We start from the raw sequence: 12,542 nt of genomic DNA, 5'->3' as shown, positions 1-12,542 counted from the left end.
GCCTACCCAGACCCTGTCTTGTTCCGGGGTGGGGGTGGGGGTAGGGGGTCGGAAATGTGATGAGTTCTGCGTGGAGTCGAAGTGCAATTTACTAATTCAAGACAAGTTTTATTTCCAACAAATGTATTTCAGCTTGAGAACAAAAGAATAAAACGAAACATAATGTTCTAGCAAATGGGAGACGTTATCGAAAATAAACGTCCCAATGACTCAAGCTATATTGGCCAAAACGTATTTATAAGGATGCCTCGAGAATTCCAATCCCTTTCTCATTTTATTCTTGTTAACTACTGATTACTGAAACGATCTCAGATATTCCTGAGAAACTTAAGCATATCAAATTAAGTAGCAAAATATGTTCTTATATGTTTAAGTTGATACGTTGTAAATAAACATATGTACAAAACATTTATAAGGACATATGACCTTGAACCTGTTTCCATGGGTAGAAGATTATTGAACTCGTCTCATACTGTCAGGTTTTGGTTAAATCCATATTTTATTTGTAAACACGACATATTCAACTGGCTTCATTCAAAGTGTCTTTCAGAAAAACATTCATACTGGGTTTGAGAAAAAGTTCAATTGACAAGTGTCGGTGTTATCATGCTTTAATGTTTTTGCAGATTTAATCATGCGTCCATGACCTTTGACTTTAAAATCAAAGTTAATGTGCTGACTCTCAACTTGTTTATTGTTAAACAGCTAAATGCATAGTTGGTCAAAACTCATTAGCAGAAGTAACTGAGAGCACAATGAAATAACAAAATATACGAAAGCAGTGACCTCTGATTCTAGCCCAAGGACAAATAGGAATCGTTTTCAAACTCGATCATACTAAAAGTGGCATATTGGTAGTCAGAAGGGTCTTATTTTCTTTCAAGACCAATTGCTCATTGCATTGTTTTAACTGCATGTCAATAAAATTCGTTATAGTGGAGCAGTGATGACAACCTTTTTTTTTTAAGATGGACACAATGGTTGTCATGTTGGAGGTTATATCAGCACCATTTTCGTTTAGGACCAGCTATGTTATATCTCTATTGAAATATAAATATCGACTGGACCATCCATTCAGGAAAATTAGCTATAGAACAATGTTCAAGCTGCTCTTCAAAGCAGCCAATTTGGCGGCTAGATCAGCATCACTTAAATAAAGGACCAACAACATTGTGCAACAAGTACCCATAAAAACATTTCATGTATGAGTACTTGAATGAGTTTCAGTTCCAGCGTTCTACAAACATCAAAATAAGAAATTATGTTCCCTGAGTTCCCGTACTCTTAACACTGGTTTCTGCACCATAACCATACCATCACCAAGGCTTTCTTCTTCAATTTCAACCAAATTTGGTAAATATATTTATGAGTTCTTGTGTGAGTTCGATTTCCAGCGTACCACGAAGTAATATATAGGAGTTACACACACACACACACACACACACACACACACACACACACACACACACACACACGTCTGTCCTCCTGCTATTCGCAGCAGAACGTTATCAAGATTTGATGGATTTCAATAATTATTGGATTTCAACAAAATTTAGCATGAAGTTATATAATGATGACGGCTTGAATAGTTTGATTTCCAGCGTCCGTGTTTGATTTCCATCCGTGTTTGATTTCCAGCGTCCATGTTTGATTTCCAACGTCCGTGTTTGATTTCCAACGTCGTGTTTGATGTTTGGCGTCCATGTTCCATTTCATGAGTCAGTTTTCTATTTCCGCAGTATAACTTTACTAAAATATGTCGGATTTGATGGAGATTTATCATGAATCTTTATATGGACGAAACCTTGAATTAACTGGATTTCCAGCATTCCACGCTTCATCGAGGCCAGTTATATCCCCTGATTATCTCCTAGCATTGTTTCTTTTTCCAACAAAGGTTACGTTGTTTAGTGTCCTACCAAGCATATTTTTTCCAACAAAGGTTACGTTGTTTAGTGTCCTACCAAGCATATTACGGTGAGAGGGTGGGTGGGTGAAGGGGATTGGTTATCATGATTTAAGAACTAAGATAAACTGAATAAATTACGAAGCAACGATAAAAGACAATTTGGCCAATTTTATTGAGATTTACGGACATACCCGCTTTATACGAAGGCCAGCGGCATACCAAAGAGCTAGTGAGGGATTACTGCACGATCATTGGTTCCAGAGGAGTAGTCATTACAAAACATAAAGATGGAAATTATCTGGAGGTCAGCTCAGGAACCTTTTCCATTTTAGAACCAGCTAGATATGAAAGAAACCCTCTCGATAAATCCCATGTCAGTACAACCATAATTTCAGAAGGAATATTGCATGACAATATTTTTCAAGATGGCTATTATAGTTACGATGTTGGAGATGTTATAAGCATTATTTTTTAAAGACCAGTTAGATAGCATGGGTCTTTTATTGAACCTCAAAGTAAATATTACCATTTGTTCAGGAGGGCGAGGAAAAACAATGTTTTTGGAGGCTTTGGGCGTGGGTGAGGATTTAAGATGGAAAGAAGAGCATGTGACACAAAGTCTTTTATTGAAATGTATGTCAATATGATCATTCCTTCAGCTCCATTTTTTTTTTAGGAATATATACATATCACTTCCAGTGAAAACCTCGTGGTTAACAAACACCAGTTAAACAGGATAGGCAAGAACAAGAATTTTAATATAGCCTCTACAGTGGATGTCAGATTGTCACCATTTTCATTTAGGACCAACTATTAGTACATATTAGAAAAGGTTTCTTCGTGAAAATTCCATTTCGAATAAAACTGTCAGTATGTGAGACGTAATGGCTGTCCGAAAGACACCATTTTCATTTAGGACCAACTATACCATGGGATGAAGGAGCTTTTAAAATTTAACAAAACCAGCACCAAATTATACACAATGGCCAGTGCTTAGTAGCACATCTGTTGTCCATTTATTATATTTTAATTGTATTGGTTAAAGTCGAAAAAAGATAATTGATGGCGTGTCATCAACTGTCCTCGTTCGTCTATATGTATATTGGAACAATGTTAGTGCTACTCCTCAGACATCACTGGGACAGTTGTCCTAAAACAAAAACCACACATTCAACCCAAAGTCGATTTGGTTTTAAATGAAAACGGTGCCCTTCTGACATCCAACATGGCTATCACGTTGGTCAGTTTAAAAATCTTGTTGTTCCTGGACTGATGGTTCTATCGATATCTGGTTATCACAAAAGATTCCAATGATATCGAGTTGGTCCTAAATGAAAATGGTGCTGTTCTGACATCCAACATGGCTGCCGTGTTGATTATCTTGAAAATTTTCCTATCACTTGTTATCTTGATCTTACGGTCTTGCCAATGCGGGGGTTTCTTGTAAAGACTTGTGATATGCATTGGTCATAAATGAAAAAGGTGCCGATCGGACCTTGCACATAGCTGCCATCTTGGGGGCCCCGAGTGGCCGAGTGGTCTAAAGCGCTCTTCGTTACGGATCACTGCCATTTCACCTCTGCCTGCGTCGGTTCGTGTCTAAGATTCAGCCAATGCGGGTATGTGAGAAAGCTTGCCAGTAGCTTCTCGTGGATCGGTGGTTCTTTCCGGGGTTTTCCCGGGTTCTTCCTCACCATTAATACTGGCCGCCATATATAGCCTATCGTGTGCTGAAAAATGGCGTTAAACCCCACAACAACAACAACAACAACAAGCTGCCATCTTGAAAATCTGGCTATTGTTACTTGCCCTAAACGAACAGACATAATGTCATTGTGCTTTCACTGAGACGTCTTTTATGACTTATGTCGGTCTTAAGCACTTGCTGAGAATTAAAAATCTCCAGTAATGCCAATATGGTGGCTAGTTTGAAAATCGTGATGTTGCTACTCTTCTTGAATGGTTCGTCTTATTCATACGGGTTATCACAAAAAAAAACATACCTTGCAAAACGTAGCTGCGGCTAGATGCAAATAGTGTCAATCACAAAATGAATAAATGCGGTTTCCACCCAAAAAATCTCTTGTGATTGTTCAAATCTATGTGCTGATATGATCTCAAACAATACATCCCACTGTAGTCATCTTGAAGATATTGATGTTTCTTCTCCTTCTGATTAGTTAATATTAATATTGGATATTCATCGTGACACTTCTTACAATGTGAATAGTTGGACATCGAGAATATCTTGCTACAGTTACGTCTCCCGAATGGGAAGTACTACCAGCATGCATTTTTAAAAACAATTCAAAAGTCCGAACTCTTGCATGAGAACAAACTTATGTTGATCCAACCTTCAAAATGGCTGCCGTAGAGTTTACGTACATCGTGAAAAACTTGTATGGTTACGTCTCCTGAACAGGATGGTCGTATCGACATAAAGCAATCATTATCGAAAAAAGGAAGCTTGTCCTGACTTATAAATGGTGGCTGATCTGAAGAACATCTCAACAAAATTGCATTCACCGCTTCTTTTGAACCACTAATGGCATTGACATGGAACTTTCAACAAAATTGCATTCACCGCTTCTTTTGAACCACTAGTGACACTGACATGGAACTTTCAACAAAAGTGCATTCACCGCTTCTTTTGAACCACTAATGTCATTGACATGGAACTTTCAACAAAACTGCATTCACCGCTTCTTTTGAACCACTAGTGACACTGACATGAACTTTCAACAAAATTGCATTCACCGCTTCTTTTGAACCACTAGTGACACTGACATGGAACTTTCAACAAAAGTGCATTCACCGCTTCTTTTGAACCACTAATGTCATTGACATGGAACTTTCAACAAAACTGCATTCACCGCTTCTTTTGAACCACTAGTGACACTGACATGGAACTTTCAACAAAAGTGCATTCACCGCTTCTTTTGAACCACTAGTGACATTGACATGGAACTTTCAACAAAAGTGCATTCACCGCTTCTTTTGAACCACTAATGTCATTGACATGGAACTTTCAACAAAACTGCATTCACCGCTTCTTTTGAACCACTAGTGACACTGACATGGAACTTTCAACAAAAGTGCATTCACCGCTTCTTTTGAACCACTAGTGACATTGACATGGAACTTTCAACAAAAGTGCATTCACCGCTTCTTTTGAACCACTAGTGACAATGACATGGAACTTTCAACAAAAGTGCATTCACCGCTTCTTTTGAACCACTAGTGACATTGACATGGAACTTTCAACAAAATTGCATTCACCGCTTCTTTTGAACCACTAGTGACATTGACATGAACCAGAATATGACATTCAAATATGGCCACCTTTGCAGCCATCTTTTATTGTTACTTCTCTATAATTGATGGTCATACGACATCTAGTTTTCACCAAAAGTCTTTATAAGATATCTAGTAGATTATAAATGACAATGATACCCTGCAGGCGTCCAGTTAGGTTGCCACTATGAACATTGAAAATTATGAAACTAATAGTACAAAATGGATGGTCATACTGCTATGTAACCTTCACCAAAAGCCTTCTAATGGTATACTTGCCCCTAATGAAAACAATCCCATGATGCATCGAACGTGACTACAAGATCGGCTATTTTAAATACCTTATTGCTCAAGAATGTGTCGGATAGTTTCAACACTCCACAGTTTCAAAGAACTAACTTTATCTTGAATTTATGAAGAGAACAAAATTCGAACGCTTGAAAGCCAGACCGTATGATGGATTCTGTTTTATGGTAATCTTGTTTAATCTGCTATAAATAGAAGTCTGATTAAGAAAATAAATGTAATAAAAATGACATGAGTGATCCCATAGAATCCGTAAAAGACATCGTAATCATCCCATAGAATCCGTAAAAGACATCGTAATCATCCCATAGATCCGTAAAAGGCAACATATTCATCCCATAGACTCTGTAAAAGACATCGTACTCATCCTTTAGAATCCATTGTTGTTGTGGGGTTTGGCGCCATGTTTCATCGCAAGATAGGCTATACATGGCGGCTAGTATAAATGGTAAAGTAAGAACACGGGGAAAACCCCGAAAAGAACCACCGACCCACGAGAATCTACTAGCAAACTTTCTCAGATACCCACATTGGCCAAATCCGAGACTCGAACCCACGCCGACAGATGTGAGATGGTAGTGATCAGTAACGGTGGGTCCTTTAGATCACTCGGCGACTCGTGGCCCCTTAGAATCCGTAAAAGGCATCGTAATCATCCCTGTGAATCCGCAAAAGGCATTGTAATCGTGAGCTTTTATCTGTCTGAAGGGCAGTCTTTTTTTTTATCTCACAATAACGATCAATTAATGCTAATACTACCAGCAGTTATTATTATCATTATTATTATTATTATTATTATTAGTAGTAGTAGTAGTAGTAGCAGTAGTATTAGAGTAGTAGTAGCAGCAGCAGCAGTGGTTTCTGATAGAATATATTAAATAGGTTCTATTAAAGGAAAACTTTGCAAATATTCTTCAGGGCAGTAAAGTGTAGCATTTGTTAAAAATTATTTTAATACATTTATAAATAAAATGCAATGGTTTAACTGTAATCAGTCAAGCGGCATTCTTAAGTCTTAACGTGATTATGTGACACACATTCATTTTTTTCTTTTTTAAACAACAGAACACGTTGGTCAGATGTGGTTACACGCTATGACAGATGACAGTCTGTCCATGCTCTATTATATAAACAATACCCAGTTATAATGAGTGACATATTTGCAAGGTTTGAATTCAATCAGCTTTGCAGATTGTGTAAAAAACAAAACGATGAGGCTTAAAACTGCTTTGAAGTCACCTGTATAAGAAGTCACCTGTGTACGTCAGTTATTTGCGCACTACAGTCACCTGTGTAAGACGTTATATGTGTACTACAGTTATCAGTGTACAACAGATATATCTGTACCACAGTCATCTGTGTACGACAGCTACGATTCGTTGATATAATAATAATAATAATAGTAATAGTAATAACGTATTTCAACCTTTATCGTGTATTACGGTTCAGTAAGGGCAAACGTCTCTTTGAAGTATAACCACAGTGAAAAAGCAAAACGTTCGAACACACACGGGATTCTATCTAGAGCGTGTTTTCTTTATATACAATTTGCTCAATATAGGTTTCACTTACTCCTTTTAAAAATCCTGTTGCGCCAGGTGACGATTAAGGCTAAGTTCTTTAACACACGTTTGTATCGCTACTTGGATGATTGCCTGCAACTTTACACACACACACACACACACACACACAGAGTCAGACAGACAGACACACACACATTCATCTCATGGTCCAGTTGGTCCCAAATAAAAACGAAGCTTATCGGACATCCAATATGTCCGTTACAGCAGCTGTCTTGAAAATCGATAGGTACTCCGGCTGAATCTATAGTAATATCAGCCCCGGCTTTTGATTACTTCTTATAGCGTCTAGTTGTTCTGAAATAAAAATGGTGCCGATCAAATGTCCAATATGACCAACGTGACAATCCTCTTGAAAATCAAGCTACTACTCCTGAATGGAAGTCATACTAGCATGAAGTTTTCACCAGAAGGCTTAGTATGATGGCGATTTTGTCCTGCGTGAAAATGCTACCTGGATATACATCATTGCTTTGGTTTTATATGTAAATGGTGCCAATCTGATGTCTAACGTAACCACCATGGAAGTCATCTTGTAAATCATGTTATCGATATTCCTCCTGAACAGAGTCATGTCAGTACGGGGTTGTCACGTGAAGACTTCTTATGACATCTAGCGGTCCTAAATTTAACTGATGCCGCTCAGACAACCAGTATGGTCACAGCGGCCAGCTTGGAAAGCTTCTTATTTCCACCCCTCTTAAATGAATTATTATATTAATATATGTTTTTCACTAAAAGACCTCTTCTGATATCCAGTTGGTATTAAATGAAAGTGCTGCACTACTGCAGATTTTGACGTCCAGTATGGCCACCATTGCAGCCATCTTGAAATTCTTGTTATTGCTGTTCATCCTAAACGGAAAGTCATATCGGCGTGGGGTTTGCTACAGATAACTTCTTATGGTATCAAGTTGGCTTAAAATAAAAATGATGCCGTTCATATTGACACGGAGCTTTCACAGAAGACGTATGATAATGTCTAGATGTTTCCAAAGAAATATGACGCTGATCTCACCTCATATATCCCTACCCGGGTGGCCATCTTGAAAATCTTGTTATTGCCACTCTTTTGATAGAAAGCATTATTGACTGGGTTTTCAGCTAATTACTTCTTATGATGTCTAGCCGATCCTAAATAAAAATAGTGCTGACTTGACATTCAATATGGCCGCCATGACTGATATCTTGAAAAATTTGTTATGACTACTCTTCATAAGGAGAAAATCATATCTACATGGCTTGCTTTTACGAGAACACTTTTATGCTTGCATTCATGGTTCTAAATAATAATAAAAATACTGCTGATCTGACATCCAATGTGTCCACCATTGCAGACATCTTGAAATTCCTGTTATCGCTATTCATTCTAAATGGAATGACATGGGGTTTTCACTAGAAGACATCTAATGGTATCCAGTTGGGCATAAACAAAAACGAGATCTGAAAGATGACATAGACATCATGGCGACCATTTCGATAACCCTATTGCTCCTCCTGAATGTAAAATCATATTCACATGGTTTTCACTTAAAGACTTTTAATGATGTGTAGTTAACCCTACATGTTAATGGTGTCGATCTTGTGTCCAATACATCCGCCACCGTAGCAAATTCACAGATATTTGAATTGCTACAAAAATAGTCATTTTGAATGCCTGGACATTATTTTCAGTTAGTTGAGTGTCGTTATCTTCAAGAGACTATTGTTTCTAAATGTTACAGTTACTGAAAGCATCTATATCAGCAAGCGACCAGAACATCGCTTGGACATTTCATTCTCGACTTGACAAAAAACACTTCCCCATAGTCGTTAAAAAAGCGACTCTGCTATTTGGCGATTTACTATCCAGTTTTGGACATTTTCCCTCCTCCAACCAGTTCTGAGGACACGTATGTTAAGAGCAAGCTAGCCAAAAAAAAAGTAAAATAGTTTCTAACACTTATCCCGACTACTTTGTTTATTTTCATGACTTGCAAAGTCATTCTAAAATATGCATTGATTATAATTTAAGCGAGGTAATAGTCTTAAAAATGTTTTAACACGTAGTTTTGCAAAACGTAATATTGTTCATGCTTTATTGAGCACATCCGTTGTCAAATCTTTAATTTCGTTGGTGCTTAGATATTTATGTTGTCAAGCTCTTCAGTTTCGGAGGCAATTGGATCTTGCATGCAGACCACAACCACATAATACCAAGATAGAAGTGATTGGTTGTTTGAAAACTCCTGAACTTGTGAAGTTTGGACAGAAAAGGCAGAGAATGTTTCGATTGTATCAGTGACGTGCAATCGGAACGTCCATGACCTTTTCAATCGCATGATATAGGTTATATGGAATCATATCACAATTCATTTTACTATTTATTCTCTACATTTTTCTTCTCAGTGATTAACTTTCTATTGTGTCCAAACGATAATAATGATATCTTATTCTAAAATACCTTCCAAGATGAACTCACGGTGAAGTTCTTGTCATAGGTCATCCGGCATTATTTTGAGAGGTTGGACTACAAAGAAAGTACCGTACATTAGGTCACAGATCACTACCGGGTCATCATCAATGCCTCATTACTCTCTCTGCATTGTCGCCGAAATACACACAGACAACTACACCATAATGTTAAAATTCTAAACAATAAACAGTTACCATTAAATCAACTCCAAGAATGCGTAAATCTAACTTTTGTATGAACATCAAAAGGTGACGGGATAAATGCTCTAAAACGATAAACTGGGACTACTTCTGAACCGGATCGAATAATTGTGATCTAATTCCATTTGACTTGCATCGGAAAGAGACGAGATGATTCCGAATGCAGTTCCTCACTCGGAATATCCAGTCTTTTCTGTCAAGTAGAGAAAAAGACCTTGGATATTGTTGGTAACCCTTTGAGAACTATACTCTGAACTACTTTTGTTCATACAGAAGAAGGCAAATTCACAATCAAACCAATCTCTTGACCATTTCCAGCAGGTCGTGAAATAACTTCGGATGTAGTTGTAGGAATACACATCAATTTAGTGCTTCGCCTCTGGCGAACTTCATCACAAATGATACTGCAGCAAAAGCCGAGCTCATTCCGGATGTGACTATATCTGGACATAGAATACAATTCATGTTACTATATGTTCTCTACATTTGTTTCCCAATACTGACTTTTCCACTGTGTGACAATCAATACAAATTATATGTTAATTTAAAATACCTTCAAAGATGACTTCACGGTGAAGTTCCTGTCAACGGTTGACTTGCATTTTTTTGAGAGACTAGACTATCAACAAAGCAGCATGTAAACAGAACACAGATTTCACTTCCGGATCATCGCCAATGCCTTATTATTCACTGTGCACTGTCGCCGAAATACACATGGAACACCCTACCCAGAGCTCATATTCTCAAGAATAAACAATTACCTCTAAATCCCTACCAAACATGCATAAATATAACTCTTCTATCGCCACCAAAATGAGAGAGGAAACCTGTTCTAAAAATAGACTAGAACTACTAATTGTGACCCGACTCCATCTCTGTCCGCCGCCATGCTGTTCGAAGTAAACAAAAGTAGTTCATAATATAGTTCTCAGTTACAACGAATTTATGTCCAATCTTTATTTTACGATCTGATAGAAATGGCCGAGCGATGTTCCGATCGGGCCTTTGCTGTGGTAACATATGTGGTGCACTCTGCCAAAGGCGAATGAACAAACACATAAATTGATGTTCATTGCTACAAACACTTCTGAGGTTTATTTCACCACGCGAAGGAAATGGCCAAGCGATGTTTTATGATCGTGAGATGCCTTTCCAATGTAGACATGTGCTCAGAACCTACATAGGGGCATGGAAACAGGTTAATCTAAATGCTTGGGTTTTGCGCTCCAGTTTCGTACTTTCTGTATGTAAAGAAAAGGAATTGCCAGGTTTTTGTTAGATAATTTTAAAAAGAAGCCACTGTATATCTTAATTATTGTTTTAATAACTTTTTAATACCTCTATTGTTGCGTGTGAATATATATATATATATATATATATATATATATATATATATATATATATATATATAAGAGGATAAGAGGCGATGACAGCGAGTGAGTTTACAGCTTGGCCTTTTCTGATGTGTTTCGTAAAAGACTGCTAGCTCCGCTTGTTAATTTTCACTTACTGTACTCTAGACGTAAATTGGGAGAGGGGAGTAGCCGATAACCTTTGATTACTTTTTATATACATGTTTAAATTGATTTATTACTCTTTCACAACTTGGCATATTCTTATCTCGTACATTTCTATTTTAATAACTGCTACAATGGATATAACTCAGTTTTATTTCTCGAGCATATAGAGCTGCAATTTCGATCAGCTGTCTGCTATTTAGAAATGTCAATCAAAGTACATGAAGTAGTGATAGAGGTGTGCCGATATTCTCTCCACTGGCGTTCTTGCAAACGTATACAACTTCACCTTATTCCTCTCCCACTTTCAGTAGTACTTAATAACTGTACAGTACGGTAAGGCGGAACATGTAGAAGCGTGGTAATTAAACATAGTACAGTTGCTCAGTCACGGTAAATCTGGGTCCGAGAGATTGCATCACTTTCGCTCTTACGTTGTAAGGAAAGCCATTATAGATGGGTAGCCCTTTCAAAATGAAGAGGCCAACGTGCATCGCTTTGTCCGAAGATGATATGATTGGTAATACAGCAGATGTCAGACAGACCCTTGTAAGTCGCCTACCTTGATATTTATGTTTATTGGGTTGACCCATACAGCAAAAACTATTAGGGTAGACGTTAATGGAACGATTACACGGTATTGATAATGAAAGAATTAGCGATGAATCGACTGAAAGTCAAACTCTACCAAGCAAATATGAGTTGTTGACAAGAGAAATACTTTAAAGTATTCAATATTAATAATTGTGCTGATAATTGGTTTTATTAAGGGTGTATAATTACCTTCCTAAAGGGGCACTTTTAATATATCTCAATAGGCTGAGCTATGTTATCAAAAATCGTTATTGCTGTTGTTTTAATTATCATATACTTAGTATTATTACTAGTAATAGTAGTAGTAATGGTGGTGGGTTTTAAATACTTGTATTACTTTAAAAATTAAGGAAGAAGTTGGACTTTTAAAGTTCATTAAAGTGCTTTATTATCTCATATGTGGTGCATTCAAAACAGTTGTATAGATAAAATCCTTGATGATGTCTCTTTGAAGAGTAATGTTTTCCTTTTTGTCACCTTTCCTTCATAAAATATATATGTGGCAGTAATGTTGTGAAGAAAATAAAATGTATGGTAAGTTACATGCAGAATGTAAGAATCTTACCAATACTACTGCTACTAAAAAATAGAATTACTGTGAATATAGATGAACATTCTTAATTTTATGCTCTGTATTTTTTTCTTCATTTTTTTATACATCTTTTGACTCATTTTAAATGTCATTCT

The 12,542-nt window shown here is 37.1% G+C and overlaps 1 protein-coding gene across 1 annotated transcript in view; it reads left to right on the top strand.

Annotated features, from left to right (window-relative positions):
- Positions 1-11,729: 11,729 nt before the first annotated feature.
- The window catches only part of LOC149794082 (uncharacterized), a 77,634-nt gene continuing 76,821 nt past the window's right edge, over positions 11,730-12,542 (top strand). The window contains exon 1 of the mRNA XM_089968038.1: positions 11,730-11,810. The gene's annotated coding sequence lies outside the window, so the exon portion shown is untranslated. The remainder of the gene's footprint in view (positions 11,811-12,542) is intronic.

Source organism: Sinohyriopsis cumingii, chromosome 8 (genome assembly GCF_028554795.1).
Source record: "Sinohyriopsis cumingii isolate HCF-2022 chromosome 8, ASM2855479v2, whole genome shotgun sequence".
Taxonomy (NCBI): domain Eukaryota; kingdom Metazoa; phylum Mollusca; class Bivalvia; order Unionida; family Unionidae; genus Sinohyriopsis; species Sinohyriopsis cumingii.
This window is presented reverse-complemented; position numbering and strand designations above follow the sequence as displayed.